The 23,216-nt window shown below is 39.8% G+C and overlaps 1 protein-coding gene across 46 annotated transcripts in view; it reads left to right on the forward strand.

The window, feature by feature from the left end:
* The window catches only part of Ptprd (protein tyrosine phosphatase receptor type D), a 2,293,154-nt gene that overhangs the window by 1,774,141 nt on the left and 495,797 nt on the right, over positions 1-23,216 (forward strand). Inside the window, exons 1-2 of one of the 46 annotated variants that reach the window (XM_052717082.1) lie at positions 80-170; positions 4,714-4,802. The exons of 43 other annotated variants lie outside the window; for them this stretch is intronic. The gene's annotated coding sequence lies outside the window, so the exon portion shown is untranslated. Of the gene's footprint in view, positions 1-38; positions 171-4,713; positions 4,803-23,216 lie in introns of those variants that run through there. 2 more of the 46 variants (XM_052717079.1, XM_052717081.1) reach the window with 2 other exon arrangements.

The following is a 23,216-nucleotide window of genomic DNA, read 5'->3' on the forward strand; positions in this document are numbered from 1 at the left end:
CGGCGGCGGGGCCGGGACTCCCGCGGACTCGCCACTTGCGGCTGCCGCGCGGGCTGGGCGGCGGCGGCTGCGGGACTGAACGGCCGCCCGGAGGCGGCGCGGCCTCGGAGGGCTGGAGCGCGGTGCTGTTGGCGGCGCGGGCGGCGGCTGCCCCGAGCCGACGTGAGCAGGTAAGCCGTCCCGGGCTTGCAACCCCGAGCCCGCCTAGCCCGGGACCGCGGTGCGCCCGGAGCCACTCCGCTCCGTCCCCGGAGCAGCTAGGGGTCGGCGACCTGCTCCCGGCGGCAGCGGCCCGTTCTGGAGGGCGATTTGGAATTCTTTGCTCTGAACTGCTGCGGGAGAAGGAAAAAATAGGAGACACCCGAGGGTCCGCGGCTGTCCGCGGGAGGGGGATTGTTCGGAGCGCTTTTCGTGGCCGGGTCGGAGCTCTCTAGTTCTGCAGCGGGAATCTGGTGTACTCACACAGACTCGTACCGTGGGGAAAGAAACGCATAATTTATTATGAAGAGTTGAAGTAGTAGGAAACAATTCGAAAAGAAAGCCACCAACCGAAGATCCTTTGCTTTCTTACACATTGATTGAAGCTTTTACATAGACATGTTAAAAACAACAAAAACTTGCCCTGCTTCCTTCTCCGCGACGTTCCTTGTATTTTAAATCTTTAACAAGTGAAGTTAGGTTTTGTTCCGCTTAAATATTTTGCTGAACAGTAAGTATGAGCTTGGTATTCTTTAACCGTGCGCTCTAAATTACAAATAGTAGTGCCATTCTTCAAAACCCAGACTATCACAATTCGCTTGTGTGGTTTCCAGTTCGCCTCCAGTGCTCTACTTGCCTAGCATCTCCTGTTGCCTGGGTTTCTTAGACTGGATTATATCCCCCAGCCTCATCTACAATCTACAACTTAAGTGCCCTGGAAGATCCCCGAGGGATCGCTGGCCCTGTATTTGCTCTTAAATTGTTTATCATTTTTTTTCTCTTATGTCCTGCTCTGATATTCAATGCTTGTGAACTAAGAGGCAGCGGCTCGCACGTTTTGAGCCTTTTAGTAACTAGTAACTGCTTAGGAGTTCACAGATTTGAGGGTGTAATCAGCTGCAAATGAAGACTTTAGTGTATTCTTTTTGCCAGTCTGTAGCACACCTATGTAGACTTCCTTCACCCAGAGGTACTTCGGATGGTTTGGCTATTTCTCTGTTTCAGAGTGCACACACCAAGGTCTCAACTTAATGTAAATCCAGGATGATATACCCAAACACAAAACATTCTGATTTAAACGAATCTTTGGATGATCCCAATTGTGAAAGCACTGTTGATGTTCATGGAAAATCTTAGTGGGTATTATACTCCTTTTCAACACATCTCCTATATGCCCCTGATAGACATCATAGCAAAAAGGAAACACGTTTTCCCTGTTCTGTGTCCAAATTCTTGAAACACATCTCCTAAATGGACAATAAAATTTCCCCTACCTCCTGCCTCCCATAATTATGTACTGTACTGTCCTTTTCAATGGAGCTAGCAATTCTGTGACAGATTTTTTTAAATTCACCCTCATGTTATCAGCTATTATTGTACTTTCAAAGTGTGAAATTGACAAGCTGGTCAGTTTCATGAATTCAGCTGTCAGATTGTGTCCAGTTAAAAATTGCTAAAAGCTGTAAATGTGCCTGCCTGGAATTTTCTTTTGTGAAGGAAAGACACGAGGGGATGGAGGATTAAAGGGTGTTATTAATTGTAAATATTTTAAAGTAGGTGCTGCTTTGTAGAAAACACATCGAGATTTCTATAACTGAAGAGTGTCATTTAGATCTGTCTACGTGGTTTCAAATAATGACCGCTTATTATAAAACCCTTAGTAATGGTGATATAATCAAAATGGGGTTCAAACAGGAGAGGTGGCCCTTAGATGTATCTTAAGGCAGTTGGGGGAGATACTACTTTATAATGGCATGTAAGAAAGCAGATGTGTCAACTGTTCTGTTGTGGCGGTTACATGGCAAAAATTCTTGGCCAGTGAAGTTGGACAATTAATTTAAGTAACGAAATGCATATATATATATATATATATATATATATATATATATATATATATATATATATATACACACACACACACACACATATATATGGGTGTGGGTGTGTAGGTAGTTATAGATGCAAAACTGCTTAAAATAATGTATGCCATGACTTGACATGCTTTTTAAGATAGACACTCATTTAAAACCAAAATACCCCAAAGTCTAGAACTAAAAATTGGATTCTCCTCAACTGCTGCTATTTGCTAAGCCACTAGGGGCCTGTATAACTGTTCTTATATTCAGGAGACACCCTGGTATGGCTTACACAAACCCTTCCTAGAGAGACATTTAAGAAAAATTCAAGTAGGCAGTTCCGTAAGTTTTTTTTTCTTTTTCCTTTCTGAAAACACCATCCCATGCTCTGATGTTAGCTGTGAATGCTAATTGAAGGATATTTCAAGAATTTGTTTAGTTATTCTATGACACTATGGTGGTATTAGGGTGATTTTTTTCCTTACTGAGTCTGAAACAAAAAATTACTTATGCAGATTCTTATATTGATGCCTGTTTCTTAGTGTATGGTAAAATTAAACAAGAAGAAATGTGAATAACTTTTCCTAATTGGTCTGATAAGGATATGGTTTGCATAATGCAGGGTTAGAAGATAAATGAAGTGGAGTTACTTTACAGGAAGTGTAGGCACAGATTGATGGTGTGATTAGATTGGTTGTGTGAGTGTTGTGCAAGTTTGTGTAGAAGGAGACTCTGAAGCTCTGCATGTAGTTCAGTTAGCGCTTGAGGGACCTGGACTGAGGATACATTTTTTAGTGTCAGTTTCACAAATTTGAAATCGATCAACTGTGCCAATCCGGATGACGTTAGGCAGTAAGGTCAGGTCTACTTACACCGATCTTTTGTTGATTTTCAGTTTTTCAAACTGGCATGGGTGATTCTTTGTAGAAGAGCACACTATAAACATATGCATATTGGATTCCTTTAGACCTAGTTGATCTATCATGCTCCTGAACAATTCTGTATTCTAAAGGATTCCAAGGCTAAATGAGGAATTATCAACACCATCTTATATGAAAGATGCTACCCTATGAAGATGGATTTTTTCAAGGTGTTTTTTTTTCAAGCACCCCTCTCTAATTTAGTATGTATTTGTGGGTAGTTTCCAGTTGTAACTAGTTTGTGTCTTGAGAACATTAGACTTATTAAAGGCTATTTTCTTTAACATCTATACCAATGGCTCTTGGTCCTAGTACCCAAAAGTTTTTTGGAAAGGACTTTACCTTTGATGTAGGATACTCAATAGGGTGGCCACAAAATATATTTATAGTTACCAGTCCAGATATTTAAGGTATTGAATATAAAGATAATAATACTCAGTTTCCTAAAGGATCCAATGAATATTTGATTTGTCCTGCTTTTGTAAAATGACAGTTATTTTTAATTGAGAACGTCAGCGTGAGTAAGTGAGATTGTTAAACCAGGCTTACTGGGACTCTCTTGCTGCCTCATGGATTTATTTAACTTTTCCGTGCTTAATCCTTGTACTGTTCAGTCTCCTGGAGAAAGTCGCTAAGGAAAGCTGTGTAATTGTGATGGCACAAAGGTAATTTGCAGCCTCAAGCAAAATCAGTGCTTTAAAACCTTCTGTTTTATATTATCACTGATTTGCCAAGAAAGACCAAAGAGAGGGGTTATTGTCTGTAGACTGTGAGACTGAGGATCCCTGTACAATAGTACTTCAGCTGAGGCAGTCTGCTAATGTGGAAGGAGATTGCTTAGATAGTATTTGCCAGCGACTTTTGTTGAACAGGCATCATTTACCTAAGTGTCTGTGCTTTCAGAACACAGTAACACTTCTACCAAAGAACGGGTTTATTTGGGATTTTCTCTATGGATAATCTCATTTGCTTCTAATCAGGAGTTGGTAATGCTTACTAAGACGTCATCCTTGGCTTCAGTATGTTTCAGCAAGGAAAGTGTATAAATTTCCCCCCCTTTTTTTTTTAATAAAAAGGAGAAGTATATTTTAGTTCTTCACAGTTGAGCTCTCAAGAAGGACAGCTAAAAGAATACATGGCTTGCATTTACTGATTGCTCATCTCATAAAATTATAGCATCTAGTGTAAAAGTTGAGAATTTCCTTTGTGTTAGAAGTCTTGGCAAGGTCAAAGAGCAAATGTTCATATGTTGTAGCAGTCTCTGACCTAATGTCACCTAAACAATAATGCCACGACAATACTGTGAGACTGGAGCACAATGAGGCAGCATTCGTACCAGGCACGTGCCTTGAAATTACCTTGAAGTGTTATGCTGCTTGTTTCCCATTTAACAAATTACCCACGCCTTTTGAAATCAGCTAGCTGCCTCTTCTTTCTTTTATTTATTTATTTATTTGTAAAGACTTGGGCATTAAGACTTGGCATTAAAGTAACTTAAGATTCTATTAGTTTGTATTGTCACACTTCCCAAAGCAACTCATGAGAAAAAAAATGGCCCAAGATGATGCCTGCAGTGACCTCTCTCTCCAGATAATTCAGTGGCCAATATTAATTAGTTTCTGTTTGATGCTGATATATTTAATCAGTCTCTATCAATATTTTTTTTAAAGAAAGCCTTTCCATGGCTCTTTAACCATGTCCTTCTTCTGTTCCCTAAACCAAATTTCTGTATGTTACAGGCAATAAAATAACAACAACAAAAAAAAGGTGACAATTTGGAAAGCAAAGTTTATTCTGTCTGCAAGGGGCAGGTCATGGACACAGGCAGGTAGGTAATAATGGACCAACCAGACCACTTAAGTGTGCTTCTCTCTCCACCTGTGGCGATCAAGCCCTGCTTTGCTCTATAAATGGTTGTGTGTGGATGCGGCAGGCTCTTGCTGGGGCTTCAGCACTGACAGCACAGTGTTAAGAGCTGAGTCCCTTAGCGGAGGAGCACCATCCGAATCTAGGCTTTGTCTTAGTGCTTTGCGCTGCTCGCTCACTGACCAGATAGGCTGCCTCACTGTGTTGAGGCTTTGACCTTCAGATAACAAAGTCAGGAGCTTCCCAGCCTTTCCCATTGCTGTTTACTGGCTATAACCTTCGTAAATCTGTCAGCTTCTTGAGATTAATTGAATTTATAAAATCTTAATTGTCTTTAAACAATAACAACAAAAAATCCCCCAGCCTTTGAGCTAATGTAGCAGTAGCTAACTAAATTGAGGTTGATGGATTGATTGTATTTTTTTTAAGTGTTTCTTGGCCCTGTTTTCAGATTTGTGGAAATTGTATTTTAAGATCTATTTAATGATCAGCTGTAATCATTGGATACCAAGGTAAAAGAGACCCCGATTGAATGCCAGTTCACTTCCATTCTTTTTTTTTTTTTTATTCAGTGAAGAGATGATAGTGTTAGCTTTGCTCTGAGAAAAACTCAGGTTCTCAGGCCTATCACTTTCTGCTGGGGAGGGAAGCAGCATTTCAGAGTCTCAGTTTCACCGTCTCTAAGGTGGAAAGAATAACCATTCATGTGTGGCCCTCCAACTAGCTGTGTAATAAAAATTTCTCTTATTTTTCAGGTTTTAAAAAAAAAAACCCTCAATGTAGTAGCCATGTAATAAGCATGCTCCATGCTAGGCTTGTGTTTTATGGTAAATACCTATCTGGATCTTTGCCTGTTTGCTCTAAATTGTGCTGCTTGATTTAAAACTCAGATATGTTGGATGTAGGTGTCTGTATATCCCCCCCCACACACTCCTCTGCATTCTACAGTGTTATTTCTTGTAATCACTGCAGATCCTAGAACAATCTTTCTTGCCCAGCATGTTCATCGCAGTCTGTGCATATTAGCATGCCTCAGTACACCACTATCTCAGAAAGCTTTCAAAGTAAAAGCTAGAAATGACTTTGCCTAGAATGTACAGGGAGCATTTCCTTTAAAAGTCAAGAATGAATTAATAGATTCCCAAGGATAGCTGTTGATGTGGAACTGCAGTTTGGGGAAAGAAATGCTTAGAAATGCAGTTAATTAAAATACTAAACCAAAATAAGTGCCTTTAAACAGTGCATTGCATCTTAGAAAGCTGCTCAGCCCTTGCTCAGTGCAGCTGTCTTTTCCTGAAAGATCCGGTTTCAAGAGCAGTGATGGATGGTGGGTGCCTGTAGCCAGTTGTGGGGTTTGCTCTGAGGTCAAATGTGTTGATGGAAGATACGAATTTACTTACTGCCGTCTGTCTTTCCCTAAGACCCACCGGTACAGTTTCACAGGAAGAAATTAGACTAGCCACATCAAATGCTGCTACAGTGTCCTATTATAGGTCAAAAAGACATGTGTTTTCAGTGTTTAAAATAAGATATTTTTCTCCATCCTTCCCAATGTTCCCCCCAACAAAAGAGACATATTGAGTGACACCAATCATTACTTTTTCCACAAGTAGACACTCAACTATGTTCGAAACATGTTCCATTCCCTTGTAGTATTTTTAATTGAAATGTTATTAAGGTTTTTCAAAGGGGAAAACCTTCTCTGGTTAAAATGGTTCAGTCTGATTCCTTAGATACATGTTTTCATAACTTATTCTACTCTTTCTCATGATTATTTGACTGGCAGAAAATAATCACCTAGAAATACCTTAAATATTCCAAATCTACTTACTGTTCATGTAATCATTCTTATTTATTTATTTATTTGTTTGTTTGTTTGTTTATTTATTTATTTATTTATTTCCTTGCAGGATTGTAGTAATTCACTATAAGAATAAAATATTGCAAGCAACTTCTATTGGAGGCTCCTGTTGATGGGCGCTTTTCTGAACTCTTTCCTGTCATGTTTAGGCCTCTTAGCTTCCATCTCTATTACAAACTCTTTGAATGCTGATTAATCTACAGCTTACTCAGACCCCTCCCCCTTATGCTAACTCCGGGGAATTCCTGCCTAGTTAGCATAGAACCAACAATTTCTGCATAGATTACCCTGAAAGTGGGTTTCCTGGCATCTATCTGTCAAGTCCGAAACTTCTATCAGTTTGATAGGTCCTTGTAAATAAGAGGCTTTCCTGCATTCCCAGCTCTGTTTTGTAAATTCTCAATAATGTCTCCCCTACATATTTGTAGTCATTTTCCTTCACACCACACCTCATCTGATTTAGCCCTCTGGAGGGAACCTTGGTGTCATCCTTTGCACTTCCTTCTTTCATTTTTGGTCCTATCCAATTTTGTAGCTCTATTCCTGGAATTTTTTCATCGTGTGGCTTCCTTTCCCTTTCTGACTTTACCATGTGCGTGGATGCTCAGCAATCCATAAATAGCTTTCCATGTTGTCTTAGTGTTCTCACCGTTCTTCTCTGAAATGCAGTTTTTCCATGTCTACACAATCAAGTGCTAACTACCCTTAACAGCAGGCAGCAGGTGTAGTCCTTTGCAGCCTGACTAATTTGCATGTCATGCCTGCTCTCTCACCCAGGCCCCTGAGCAGTTTTTTTTTTTTGGGGGGGGGGGGCAGGAGTGGATTCTGAGCTATCCTGGAGGAGTCTCTGCTGTGGGACTCTCTGGTTCTCCTTCCTGCTTGTCTGTTGTGCCAATATGTGACTATAGAAGCCTTCCTAAGTATTGCCTAGTCACCTGATGCTCAACTCACATGCTTTTCTTTGTATTGAATTGAATGAAGGAGATTTGAGTCGAATTTCACATGAATGTGAAGAATAATTATTCTATTCATTATAAGCCAATGGTTCTCAACCTGTGGGTCATGATTCCTGCAGGGGTCACACACCAGGTATCCTGCATATCAGATATTTACATTATGAGTCATAACAGTACAAAATTACAGTTATGAAGTAGCAATGAAATAATGATTGGGGGTCACGATAATATGAGGGACTGTATTAAGAGGTCTTAGTATTAAGGAGGTTGAGAACTCCTGTATTAAAGGGTCGCAGTGTTAGAACCATTGTAAATATAAGCCTGTGGTGATAGGCTGGGGATATAGGAGATGGAACTTAGTGGCAGAGCCCTTAGCTAGCATATGTGGATGATCTAGGTTGGATCCCTAGAAACTCAAAAACAGGACTAAACAAAACCCCAGGACCGTGAGATAGGCAAAACATAGCCTTCCCTTTTGGAGAAAATGTCCTCTAGTATTGTTGACATTGCAGGTATCATGATAGGGATCAGCATGCAATAGTCATACTAGTGGTAGTTACAAAAATGTACTGAGCACTTACTGTGGTGCAAGGCATTCTGCTTGGTTTCTTTTCTTCAGCATTCTGTTTAATCTTTAAACGAATACTATATATATTAAATGCTGATTCGATATTGTTATGTCGTGGTTTTACACGAAGGGAAACTGATTAGCAGAGAGCTCAGGGCTGAGTACATAGATGTAATAAGGGTGGACCCAAGAACCAGGATTTTAAGTCAGGCAGTATTAGCACCAAAACTTTATCTACCTGACACTTAAGCCCCTCCTTCTTGTGTACAAAAAAAAAAATGTTAAAAAGCATATCTCACACATAGCAGGCAGGTTCAATCAGTGACATTTCTGCTTCCTTGGCACAAATTCATGAAAAATAAAAACATATGTAGATTCTCTGTGCTGTTTCTGAAGAGTCTCTTCCTTACTCTGTGAGAAACACTTTCCCCACAGGGTTTGGGCAGTTGACCTTTGGCTGTTGTTGCTTTTCAGCTCCGATATGTCATGCTTCCAGGGCAGTGATGAGCTGCTGAGCTCTGGGCTCAGTTCTGGGCACGGTTAGGTGGAGGATCTGCACCAAAAATGATTTTAAAGTAATAAAACTTGGCACTTTCATATTACCCACTAGGAATCAAAAGCGTTTTTATAAAGAGAAATATAAATCAAGCAGGAATCTCCGAAGAGCAGCCTCCCTTCAAAGCAGTGGAGTTCTGCCAAGGGGGTGATGCATAGGTGCTCTGTTTGCTGGCAGTTGGCCTGCCACATGTTCATCTGGGAAACTTTTTTTGTCCATTAGAAAGGCTTCTAAAATAATTGCTTTTACTGCTCTCCGGATAATTTTATTATCAATAACAAGTGGGCAAGTGGATTAATTTTTTTTTCTCCATTTAACCTTTTTTATAGGAGTTTATTTGTGGCTGTCTTTTTGGAGGTGGAATAAATATTTCAGAGGAGTGTTTTTGGCTAATTATGTTCTTCTAAAGAATAAAATTCAGGATGTTATATTTGTTTGATGATTTGGAAAATTATTTGTTTCTTTGACAGTAGGGCACCCTGAAGTTTTAAATCAGACATGGTACATAAAGCCACACGGAGAATGCTTTTTTCTTTTATGGGTGTTTTTGTGTCTTAACATTAAGTCCTTTGGGAACAAGTTTCTAAAATTTTTCTTACATGCTTTTCTACACATTAATGTTTTAACCATAAGCTCCAGGAAATGTGGGGCAGCACTGCCTTCTTTGTGTTGAGAAATTGCCCACTTTTTGGTTCTTAATAAATGTCTTTAAATAAAAATACTTACACATTGAGACCAGCAAAATTAATAAATTTCATATGCATACTCAAGTACTATTTTTTAAGCAATGGTGGTCTACGTATATTTGAATCTGACTTTGTTTTTAGATGCAACCTGGATTTGATGTATTTTCCCACAAATGAGTTAAAGATTTTTAGGAAAACCTTAATTTTAAATTTGATTTTGAAGTTCATAATTTGGAATATTTTCTTGTGAATAATCTCTGTTTACCTTGGTGGTATTTGAATAAGCGCTAACCTCCTTCATCCTGCTTTGTGTGCACAGTTCCAGCATCCTTTTCTTGGATTGCAGCCTCCTTCTTTGTGCCTTTGACATCAAGGCCAATGCTTTTCTGCTCTGTTGCCAGCTTGGTCTTTAACAGACTCTATGTATATACCTCTGTTGATATTTAGAAAGTACCCCCTTATGTGGGTAAAATGTGCTGAGATTCTTCCACAGTTATTTAGGGCCTTTGTTGTTGTTTGAGACAAGGTCTCATGTATCCCAGACTGACTTTTATCTTGCTGGGTAGCTGAGGATGACTTTGAACTCTTGATCCTCCTGCCTGTACCTCCTGAGTGCTGGGATTATAGGCAAGTGTCACTTTTTGGTATCTAATAAGTGATTTTTAAAAATAATACTCATAATGAAAAGTTAATAGATATTGCTTCAGTCCTGGTTTTCAAGCAACTGTTCGATAAGCTGATTTGGGTTTAACTTTTATTATTGACTAGAACATACTTGAATTTTGATCCTGTTGCCTTGATTATTAACCTTGAAATAATACTTAGCAAAGCCACCTGATTCTTGGTGTCCTTTCAAATGCTTTTTTCTTGCCCCCTTACCATCTGCATTCATTTCCTTTCTCTTTACCCACCTCAATGGACACATATTATAGCTTTGCCAAAGTCTTTGCAGTTCCCAATGTCCCTTTGGGACTCTTCTATAATCTTGAACGTTCTCTGTTCCCACTTGAATGCTCTCTCATTTTCCACTATACACAGAAAACTCAGAGATGAATTAGTTCATGGTTCAAATCTTCCATGTTTAGGGTCTACAGTTTATGAGCATATTGTTGGTTCCTTTTCAGTACTTAATTTATTTTGTTTGAAAAGGTTCCACTTACCTAGTTGGTTACTAACCCACAACAAAACCAAATTTGAGTAGACTGTGTGTATCCACTCATATGCCACTAGACAAGACAAATCTGCCTTTACATCTGGCTGTGGTAAGAATTCCCAGATGCACTTAATTCTGACACATGGTCATTATTGAACCAAAAGCCATTGCTTGGCATGATTATAGCTCTTATTTGTTTTCATTTTAAGGGGCTTCATCCAGGCTGCCAAATGTACAACAGGTGCCTTGGTTTTATACTTGCCAATCTGTTGTTATTCAAATGACCGCCCTAACAGAGACTAATGGCATCTAATAAAATGATCTCAGTTCTGGCAAGCCAGACTCACAAACGCAAGGACAGTAGGAATTGAATATGCCTCACACATAGGCCCCCTGATTATGTTGAACTATGGCTGTTTTCTCAAACCCAGTGTTACTTGAACACTTAAGATTGGATTGGTAGCATCCAAAATTACTAGAGATGCACTCGCTGGGTGATATGAGGACAGGCTAGCTGTTCCAGTTTATTAGTGAATGGCCATGTCACACCTGTAAGGCACAGCCTCAGTCTGTTCATGCTAAACAGCTGGCATGTAAGATGGCTTGTATTTCCTGTAGCTAGAAATTTGCCATACCGATTTCATAATGTTGTGGGAAGACTCAACTGCTACCAGAGATACCTAGTTTGTGAATAGGAGGTGATGACTACATGTTATAGTCAAATGATATGTGTGATTTTCTTTTTCCTTTTTCTTTTCTTTCTTTCTTTCTTTCTTTCTTTCTTTCTTTCTTTCTTTCTTTCTTTCTTTCTTTCTTTTTTTTTTTGGTTTTTCAAGACAGGGTTTCTCTGTGTAGATTTTGGAGCCTGTCCTGGCACTCGCTTTGTGTAGACCAGGCTGGCCTCAAACTCACAGAGATCCACCTGCCTCTGCCTCCTGGTGATTTTGGTTTTCTACTTTGTAGAACATTAATAATAAATAAAAAGTTATTGCTGGAAGCAATAGCTTTTGACAACTGGCCATGTACACTTTTCAAAAGTGTAAGTGATGGCATAGGTTGGAAACAGGTTTCACAGGGACACAAGTATGTATTGGTATGGTATAGATTTCAGAGACCTCATTTCATTCTTGAACTCACCTGCTCTCCTATTGTGAATTCCTTCTTTAATGCATTGCCCACTGCAGTGTGCAAGACGCTAAGGGGGTGTCAGGAAGAGAGAATCACTGCCAACTGGAATTTGCACTGACCGACATCAGAGATAGGGGAGTTTTATAAAACTTGAGCTACATCATCCTCACTTCCAATTGGAGGGCTCTGTGCTGTCAACTGGGGAAAGCATTTCACTAAATAACAGTCATGATGATTCCTAGAGTAAGAGATGGGGAGCTAGAGCTTTGCTACATATATAGCTACTCTTCATTTTGATTTGTTCCACAGTTAACTGAGCTCATGTGATTTCCTGTGACCCAGTATACATCATAGTTCTTAGGTTAGGACTTGCCTATTATTGGACCATCGTTTTGTATTATTTATTTCCATCCTACTTGAAAAAGGATTTGTGGCAGCTATTAAATCATATGCTTCATTATCCTTAATAAATCACCTTGGTAGAATAGACATGGCTTATTGTACAGATGGTTAGTTTCTATGAGAAATGTTTAAAATATGCATTATCTTGGACCCATTTTTGAATGCTATTTTATGTCATGATGTTTATAAAATGATAGGACCCTTTAAGAAGTATACTAATATACATAGTAGTTAGTGATTATTGTTCATATTTTTAAAAATGAAAAGTGAAAATGGATGGCTTCCAACCATTTTAAGAAATATACTTAAAAATAATGTTCCTGTGATTAACACTTTTTAAGTCAAATGTGCTAAGATCTGCTACCTTTGTTGATCGGGTAAACCTTTCAAATTCTTCATTAGACAGAAGAAGAAAAAGCACATAGAAATGTACTAGGACTTTTTAGGTTGTAATATTCTTGTTTTGGGCCATGAACACTGAGAAAAAACGATGAGGCAAGCAGAGGTTTGCCTCCGTCCACACACACCTATCAACATGATGTCTCTTATGGGAAGGACACAAGAAGTAAGTGGCCTCCTAAGCATGTTCCCCCCCCTCTTTTGGAATATTTATGTGCTAGCGTGAAGCATCATACATAGCTCCATATGTGTAGGTAAGGACTGGGGGCCCTTGGGGCAACATCTTGGCTCTTTTGTCCGGGTGAGGGTCATTTTTCAGATACTAAATGGGAATATTTTCTAAACATTATAAACAAAATGTTAACTAAATTTCATAAAGTTTTGCAAAGGAAACTGAGATGCCCAAAGTTTAGGAGCCCCCAGTTGACTCCTTGGAAGCCAAGACCAATGCTCTCCCTGCTTGACACAGTTGCTGTCGTTCTGACAGTCATTGAGCCCAGACCTATGCACTGCTGCCTTGGGAGGAATCTGCCAGAGTCTACTGTCTTCTCATCAGTACTCATGGGAAGCAATAGCAGACAGATCTTCTTGTTCCTAATTATCTAATTTAAGAAGCCAAGTTTCCTTATTACTTAATTAAATTTAAATGTAATTAAGAGCTCAGTTGTGCTAGCTACGATTTCAATTGGCCCAAACCCACACATAGCTGGTGACCATATAGAGCAGCTTTGATAGAGGTTTCCATTGTCGTATGAAGCTCCATTGGACAACACAGGGCCACTTGACTTCTGAAACACCATTTCATCTTTTCAAGGTTGCAGTGCAGTAAAGTAAAGGGCCCCTATTTATAAGTACCCAGTGATCTTATTAGCAAAGAATGTACCAGCCAGATGGGAGTGAAAGATAGTGTGGTTTTGAAACACATTTATTCTCAGGGAAAGTGAGTTGATAGCAGATTCTGTGCTTTTTGTCTAATGAGTACAAGTCCTCAGATTTTGTACCAGTTTAATGTCGGGAAATAAGACTTCCGTGGAGGATTAATACGGAAACAGATTGAGCACCACCGGTTTCCCATCCCAGATTTCAGGGATGCCTCTCGGCTGCTTTCCAGGTGATCTTCGTCTGTCTGTAACTGTATGGATGGGATTAAGGAATGGCAATGGAGTTGAAAGAGGAGGTTCAGCATGGTGATTTTATAGTTTAGCATTCGAACAGGAAGCTGTGTGTGTATGAGAGAGAGGGAGAGGATGCCTCTAATGGGATAGCAGACTGGGCTGTCCTACACAAACTGGATAAGTCTGCTCTCTTAAATTCTACCTTTGGAGAGGAGCAGCTGTACCGGGGTGGTGGAGCTGGGCAGGAGGAGGTGTGCGAGCCCCCTGAGCCTCCTGCTTGGCAGCTTTCCTGATGCCCTTTTGCTTTATTATAGTGCTTTTAAATTTTGTCAGCGTTCAAGCCAATCCAATGTCACATGTAATTAATGCTGACAAGCACATATCAGAACAACCTGTTAGAAATTGCTGAAAGAAGTCTTGGGGCAGATAAGTGACTTCCAGGCTCCACCTCTGACAATCTGTTGGCTATGAGAGTCAGAGAGAGGGGAGGGGGGGGGGACAGAGACAGGCAGAGACGACAGAGACAGACAGAGAGACAGAAACACAGAAACAGAGAGACAGAGGCAGAGAGAGACAGAGAGATAGACAGACAGAGACAGAGAGAGGAATAGACCAGGCTCTTAACCCTTATGTCTCTACCCGAGATTCCCTAGGCAGGGGTTTAAAGGCTCGCTTTGAGATTTCTGCAGAGCTATGGAGGGAGATGAGCTACATGGCTTAATGTAATACAACTCATTCTTTCTTGTAGCCACAGAACCCAAGATAATCCTTCCATAAGCCTTTCTCTTTTCTTTCCCATGTGAGCTTCTGTGAATCTTGAGAGAGAGTGCCATAGGTTTTGAGCTTTGCTTGGGCTTACATTTTGCAGGTAGCATTTTTTCTCACTATGACTATTGTAGTCAAGAAGTTATTTTGTTTTAAATGCTGTTTAGAGGCATATTTATGTTGAAGCTTATCCATTGAGGATAAGGTTTTAAAAATTCAGTTCTCAGACTTTGTAGGCATGTACCTAACAGTTTTTATAATTAAGGTAAGCAAAAGCAGTCTTCTGAGAAGTTAAGGGTTTTGATGCTGATTCATAATGGATATAGTCAGTTTGTATATTTAACAGTGCTTGTAATTTAACAAAATACAAAAGCTCTTGTTGAGATAGCCTATCTTTTTTAAACAAATGTTTATAAAGCTGTTTATTTATCGTGGTGTGTCTATGTGTGTATGCTACAGTATGGATCTAGAGGTCAGAGTTGTAGAATTGGTTTTCTTCTTGCACCTTTTTACATGGGTCCAGGGATTGAACTCATGTATCCAGGCTTGGGTGATAACTGAGCTTAGGACAAAGCATGCTGTCTTTACTGAAAGCTAAGGGTGTGTGTGTGTGTGTGTGTGTGTGTGTGTGTGTGTGTGTGTGTGTGTGATATAATGATCTTGTGTTGTCTCCCAGCAGTTGACTTTGTCCCTCCACACATTTAATTTAAGAAAAAAAATGTTTTAGTTATAACAATTGTGTTTATTTATTTATCTAAAGGATTCCTGGCTGGGTGGAATGTATCTGATGAGGTTTTGTTGTGTTAAAGTAGGAGGTCTGTTTTCAACCAGTTAATCCACTAGATTTGGGAACATTCACCTCTTACATACTCCCATTTTTCAAGTCTTGGCTTTTTATTACGTAGCATCTTTCTTAGTAATTGGAGTGAAATCAGGCTCCTTCCTATAATTACAGATCTAAATCTTTATGGTTACAAGAATATTATGAGCTATATAAAACAGCTACACATTTTCACCCCAGAAAGATTTAATAGCCCATCTCCTCATCCCCTCACAATGTAGCCATTGCTTATGATCTTCCAGGTCATGGTGAAGAACTTGAACTTAATGTCAGAGGAAGGATGCTAGGACTTTCCATTACAGTTCATACATGGCACTGCTCTTTCTTCATGGTACTTCCTGTGCTGCAGAAAGGGCAGACTGGATCAAGTGATGGACTGCTCTTCTGGCTTTACCAACACAGTGTTGCTAAGTTCATTAAAAGGGCAATGAATCATTTCCCGCTTTATCTGAGTTTCAGTTTTAAAGGTGGGCATGTTTATTTTTCAGAAAGACACGGTTTATGTCTCCCTATTGTATTTGTTTGTATGTGTGGTGGTGCTGTGTAGCTAAAGTTTTCCTGCCTGGCCCACAGTCAGTACAAATCTCTCTCACCTGCCAGTCCCACAGCCGTCAGACCCAACCAAGTAAACACAGAGACTTATATTGGTTACAAACTGTATGGCCGTGGCAGGCTTCTTGCTAACTGTTCTTACAGCTTAAATTAATCCATTTCCATTAATCTATACCTTGCCACATGGCTCGTGGCTTACCGGCATCTTCATATGCGGCTTGTCATCATGGCAGCTGGCAGTGTCTCTCTGACTCAGCCTTCCACTTCCCAGCTTTATTCTCCTCCTTGTCCCGCCTATACTTCCTGCCTAACCACTGACCAATCAGTGATTTATTTATTGACCAATCAACAACATATTTGACATACAGACCATCCCAGAGCACTTCCCCTTTTCTTTTCTTAAAAAGGGAGGTTTTAACCTTTACACATCTCCAAAGTCAGCTTGGTATATTTGGGAATTTGGGCGTAGCTTCTCTTACTACTTCCTGCTGGAGGGGGGCGCTGTATCTTCTGGGGAAACAAAGAAAATTTTAGGATCATGGAGTAGTCCGTGAGGCTGTATTGTCTGAGCCAGTTGCCTTGAAACCATTCTGGATGTTGGATCATCTGGGCCTTGGTGTCACCTTTCAGGGGGTCTTGGCTGGTCAAACCTGATGTATCTTAATCTGGAATAAATCCATAGCCTCTGGCTTTCTGTGGGAACAAAAGCAGAATCTCCTTTCCAAAGCAACATATCCTTATATCCAAATTTTGAAGTCAAGATACCTTTAAAATATACATTTTGTCATAACTCAACAACTTTTACAATCAAATGTTTTTTTGCAGTTAAAAATCCCAAAGACAACACAATCCAGATTCTCTGTGTAATATTCATCTTTATGTGGCTTATTTTTTATATTAATTTTACTGTCTCTTTAAAGACTTTATTTTTTAAAACTATGTATTTGTTTCTATAACTGTATATATCACCTTTTTTGTCTCTTTTAAGCCTACGTATATTTTACACACATTTTAAACTATTACATCTGAATCTGTCTTATTGTGAATCTATTGCTTTAAGCTGCAGCAGCTGTGGCTGCTGGCTCCGCCCACCTCAGCTTCCCAACATGGCGGTAGTACGTTTTCCGCCAGCTCTGGGAGCTATCGTGGGTCTATGCTTTTATCCAAGCAGCGTGTAGCCCAGAAACCTCTTTTTTTGTTTTGTACTAGCAAAGGCTAAATCCACAATGCAGCTTAATGTGCCACTTGCAGAGGCCTCATTCCCGCCATACTGCAGGTCGAGCACACACGCTAGGAACCCACCAGTAGCTCAAACCGGCAGCTGCCGCTCATTTGAGAGAGACAATTAGGAACTGTTTTTAGCTCCGTTTTAGAATCTTTTTTCTCAGTTTTTAGGTGGAAACTCTTGCCCCACGTTGGGCACCATTTGTAGCTAAAGTTTTCCTGCCTGGCCACTGACCAATCAGTGATTTATTTATTGACCAATCAGCAACACATTTGACATACAGACCATCCCACAGCAGTGCTGGGAACTGAACCCAGGTCTTACACATGCTGGATAACCACTGAGTCATCGAGCCATATCCCGAGTTCATGTCAGTATATTAAGATGATGTCACTATAGAAAACTTACTGAGTAAATTACTGAGCCTTAGTGTTGATTCTCGTTCTGAGTGGTCACTAGAAACAGATAGACTGAATCCCCCACTTGGGTGCCTTTTCTAAGTGGCAAAATAAGGAAAGATGGGACTACAGTATGGTGGTTTGAAAGAGAAGGAGCCAAAGAAACTCTCCAGGTGAACTCTTACCATCAGTCACAAAACCAGAGGTATTGCTACCTTTCTCATCTGGACTTGTCTGTATTTTAAAGCCATAGTCATGATTGAACCTTCCTTAGAAAATCCAGAACTGGAAGAAAAATGCTCCTTATAATATTTTCACCTGAAAACAGCCCACCGTTCTGACCCAGCCTGAATGCCTAGTCCTTTATACTTCATAGTGAGTTTGCTATCTGGTACTTGGTCAGTAAATATCTAGAGCAAATATTTTCCTTTTGTGTACCATCTTCTTCCTCATGACCACATATTCAGCGGCTGTCCACTTTTTACTGAATGTGATGTGTTGATTTCCCTATTAAGCATTCTCTCTTCTGGCCCAGCACACATTGCCTGTGTCTCTCGCTATTACAAATACAAAGCTTTACTGAACATTTCCCCCCTCTCTCACTGCTTGGATTGTCTCTGCTTGTGCTTTTCTTTTTTGAGAAGGTTCCTTATGTAACCCAGGCTGTCCTCAAACCTGAGTTTTTGTTTCAGCCTCCTAGGTGCTGGGATTAGAAGTGTATGCACCAGCCGGCGGCGGTGGTGGCACATGCCTTTAATCTCAGCACTCAGGAGGCAGAGGCAGGCGGATCTCTTTGAGTTTGAGGCCAGCCTGGTCTACAAAGCGAGTTCCAGGAAAGGCACAAAGCTACACAGAGAAACCCTGTCTCGAAAAACCAAAAAAAAAAAAAAAAAAAAGTGTATGCATCATAGTTGGCTTGCATCATTTCTCTAAGACTATCGTATAGAAGTGACTTCTAGAGGTACAAAGATTTGCATGTCTTTTATCTTTTGAAACAAATTGCCAGCTTGCCATCCAGAGGAAATATATGTGATGGCCATGCTCCTGGAGAAGACTAAAGCTACTGGCTTGTTTTCTCTTTGTTCAGTTTGAAAATCATACCTAGTTTTTGTGGACTTTTGCTCTCCTCCACATTGTGAAGTTTTGACTGTGATATCAGAGACATGGACTACCGAAGTATTAAACTTTTTTGGTGAATATGGACAAACATACAGGGACATATAATACATGAGTCGGCTTTACTAAGCCTGGTATTGATGGGCATGTTTGGAATGCCCGTCTCCTTCATGGCAAATTGTCTGATTTCTCTGACTGCCCAGAGGGTACATGTCTTGAAGCCTGCTCCGTCATGTACGTGCTTGTCAATGGTAATGGTGTGTTCTCAGGTCACTATCATGTTGATGACAGAATAGAACAGTCCATCTTCTTACCACGCTTCCTAGCGGCAGCTGCTCTGTTAGTTTCAAGTTGGAAAAGGAAGCCCTTTATTTTTCTTTCACATGGATTTCTTTAATTCCTGAAGTGATAATTTCTCCCTTATGTATTTGCAAGTAGTTGTTTCTAGTATGCAGCCTGCCTTTTTATTTTCTTCCTAGGGGACTTCATTAGTTCTTGTTATATATATATATGACATAGTAACTCTGTCATGTTTGTAACAAGTGTACCTTGAGTCTGTTTATTGGCCTTCCTTTAATGATTTTTAAATTTTTATTAAATTTTTAACTTTTATTTCACGTGTGTTGGTGTATCTATGTTTGTGCACCATGTGTGCGATGCCAGCGGAGGACGAAGAGGGTGTCAGATTCCCCCCCTCCGGGACTGTAGTTAAAGACAGTTAGGAGCTGCCATGTGGGTGCTGGGAATTCAATCTGGATCCTTTGGAAGAGCAGCCTGTGCTCTTAACCACTAAACCATCATCTCTCCAGCCTGTTTAGTGATTTTTTTTAACATGTAGAATTTTTATTTGTAATATTTTATAGTTCTCACAGTCGATGGCTTTCCTCCTGTTATTATTATTATTATTATTTTTTAGAATTAGAATGTCATTTCCTTTCCTGAGAGTTTTATCTGAATCTTTTGGTATTTTCTTCCTCTCATTCTTGTTTCATGTGCCATTCTTCATTAAAGTGGTTCTCAGTTTATTTGGTGAGTGAAGTATCTGAAAATATTAAATAAAATACCATTCTATGTAAACCCACCATAAAAACCCAGGTACTATTTTTTTCCAGAAGAAAATTTGATTAAAACATTATAGATTCACAACCAAGAATCACACAATAGATAATAAACACTTCTAAACTAACAGACCTCCTATTAAGTAAGGTATTTCCTGGTTTTGATTTTTTTTTTTTATTGTTGGTTTATTTGTTTGTTTAGAGACAGGGTCCTACTATGTAGCTTTGGATTTTCTCTGTAACTGAGGCTGGCCTTGAATTCACAGAGATCCCATAACCTCTGCCTCATTAGTACTGGAATTAAAGGCCTGTGCCACCATGCAGAATAAAAAATGGTATAAAACTTAGTGAAATGCCTGATAATGGACTGAATGTGAAGAAGGTGCCGTTAATTTTATAGTTGAAGAATTGAAGTGCTTTGAAACATTGAGGAATCTCAGTTCTGTGTGGAGGGGAGAAGAAGGAGAGACACATGGTTGCTTGGCCCATGGTGGTCTTCAGTTTGTACTCCTCCTGTCTCTCTTTTTCCAATAACTGAGGCTATAGGACTGGACCAAACTTCCTGACCTTGGTTAAAAATCTCACTTAAAAATTGAGATCTTTGGCAGCAGTTAACTCTGCAGCTCACACACGATTGAGCCTGTATGATAATGAGTATTCAGAGATGGGTAATGCCTGGGGGGTGCTCAACAACCTAAGACAGAGCACCTGTGTGGCCTGGGCAGGCATCTCCATGATGGGTAAGGTGACCTGCTGATGTCCCATGCAACCTAAGTCAGAAGCTCATTTTTTAGTAAAAGGGGGGACCTGTAGGGTCTTGGCCCCCGTTTTGGGTAACTGTTGCCTTGCTTGCTGACTTTGACCTTGATATCCTCCCTATGCTAATTCCATGCTGGGTTCCAGCCTCCTGAATGCTTAAGGGAAGTTCCTTGTCTGTGTATCCTGCATATTGGGCATTAACAGCTTAGATGCAAGATTGTAAAACATAGGTAGCAAACTTCTGCCCTCTGAGGTTCTCCCATTGTGCTGTAAGCCTGTATTTAAGACCTCTTCCTTCCTTCGATAAACAGCATTAAAAAAAAAATTGTGATATGTGGTTGTGGAATAAGGTGAGGCTCTAAATAGATGTAAAACAATTTTTAGCCACAAGAAATGCCCTGAACATTTATCCCTTCCCAGTAATGTGCTAATTTCCTTTAAGAAGTCTCCTTTGAAGGCATGCCCTCTACCTTATGTCTGTTATTACAGATTTTTCTGGGCTAATTCCTGATGCTTATTCTGTGACATAACTTACACTGGTACTTATGTTTTGGATAGGAAATGGCATTTCAGGTTTTTGTCTAGAATCATGGAATTGACTCATGTTCTGGGAAAGGATATATTATATGAAAATATTTATATAAATTGTATAATGATAAAACTTCCTCTTTATTTTACAACTTCAAAATGAAAGGAGAAACAAGCTGCTTTTCTTTATAGAAAGGTCTTTTAGCAGGAAATGTTGATTCCTCATTAATTCAGTTTTCTTAGTTTGAGAATATTCTCTCAATTTATTTTTTTAGTTAGAAGAAAAACATTCACTGTGTATCTGCTTTAATTTTTTGTATTGTTTTCTACCTCCTTTTAAAAACATTTGCTTTATTAATGCTTCTAATTTAAGACAATTTCTTAGAGAACTCCATGTCAAACATGAGCATTGACATTAATGCTAGTATTTATTAAGGATGAACTTTGATTATGTACTTGGAACATGACTGGTGACTTAGTGGCTATTGAAAAGAAGAAAATTTCAGGGACAGTGTTGGTTTCCAGTAATTAGCCATGGATCTTGGTATTTTAGACGTGTGCCAGCGGCTCTCTTTCTTTGTGAAATAGAGCGTGGTTTTCAGTGTACTCTGTCCGTGTTCCACTAAATGACCCAAACACTCAAGTTCTGCATTCTGAACAGTAGTTATGCCTGAATTAATTTACACATTTCAAGGTCACTAACTATGATTATATTATATTTTCAACAGTTTAACCATCTCTTAATTTGAATAGAACATGTAATAGTATATAAAACTCAAAATTATGAAAATGGATTTAGGAAAATGTTGCTTTTAAATTTATTCCTGCTGAAACTAACAAGATGTTACTACTGTGTCCCAGACATGAAGAAGGAGGTGGTGATAAAGAGCAAATTTTCTTCTTTGGTCCTAAACGCTGATGCATAGATAGTATACAGGACGCAGCCCAAGTCATCAGAGACAGAGAAAACAACGTGGCATGACATGGGACCACAGAATGGGGTTGAATCATTGTGAGTTAGTGATGTAGTCCAGGCAGGGCTTTGAGCAAAGGACAGGGAAGAAGGGCCCAGGAAAGCCTCCAATGTGCAGCTTTTATTCTTCCACTATTTCAAAAAGTGGATTTCCTTCCTGGCTCTGTTTCTAGAGGTTGTCATTCTAGCCCTAGCCGTTCCTCTGTGTGCCTGCTACTCTGGGGCCAGACCCAACTCTGCCCTCTGGTCTCCCTACAGCTGATGCCATAAATTCTGGTGATATCTAACAAAGCAGAAAAAAAAAAAAAAGGTCATTGAGTTCCTCTGCCCACTCCATGGCCTGGTCTGTTTTGTTGACTCTAATTCTGAAGCTCTGGGGTCCACTTGAATATAAGCCCCCATCACTGCCTTTCATAGGTACTGACTTTAACCCAGGATACTTGCACAACCTGATAAATCAGTATCTGCTTCCCAGTCCATAAGTTGGATTTCTTAATTCAGCCACGTTTTTTTCTTTGTTTCTAATTAACCCCATGTGATTAGTGCCCACTAAGCTATCTACACAAAGCTCTTCTGTAGTCCCTTTCTTTCTTTTTTTTTTTTTGCCCAGGTTTTATATTAGAAATGAAGAGAAATTATTTATCCTGCTCAAAGCCAGAGGAAGAACACAATGATATATTAGAAATCACTGTGTGTCCTGTCTCTTTGCCTAGCTTGATGGGTGGATCAAGGTTTGAATTCCTGCTGTGTAACCTCTTTGATTGTTGACTGTTGTTAGTTTTTTAAATTGAAAAAAAAAAATACGTTTTGTGTGTGTGAAGAGATGTATGGTGAGGGTTAGGGTGGTGGCGTGTGTTGTCTGTCTTTGTGCTTGAGTTAGTTTGGGTGATGGTGGTTTGTGTAGTATGTGTGGTATGTGAGTGTGCAGGCGCATGTATCTGCTTGCACACATGAAGAGCTAGAACAGGACACCAGTGTCTTCCTCTTTGTTCTCTGGCTTATTGCCTGAGACAGGATCTCTCAGACTTTGGCTCTTTTGGCTTTGTAGTGAGTTCTCAGGATCCTGTCACTGTTTTCCAGTACTGGGATTCTAGATAGACATTAGCAGCCATGGGTAGCTTTTTATGTAAGTGCTGGATATTCAAACTCAGGTCATTATGCTTGCAGATGATTCTAATACTCTTACCCACTTAGCCATCTACCCTTAGTTTTTTGATCTCTAAAATAGAAGCAGTGGGAATGTCTACCTCTCTAATAGTGTTGCTAGAGCCATTAAAAGAGATAACATACTTTAGAAATAGCATGCCTTCATCACTGACTGAGGCAGTGTCTGTCTA

This window comes from Peromyscus californicus, unplaced genomic scaffold (genome assembly GCF_007827085.1).
Source record: "Peromyscus californicus insignis strain IS unplaced genomic scaffold, ASM782708v3 Scaffold_5__1_contigs__length_169319896, whole genome shotgun sequence".
NCBI classification, from domain to species: Eukaryota; Metazoa; Chordata; class Mammalia; order Rodentia; family Cricetidae; genus Peromyscus; species Peromyscus californicus.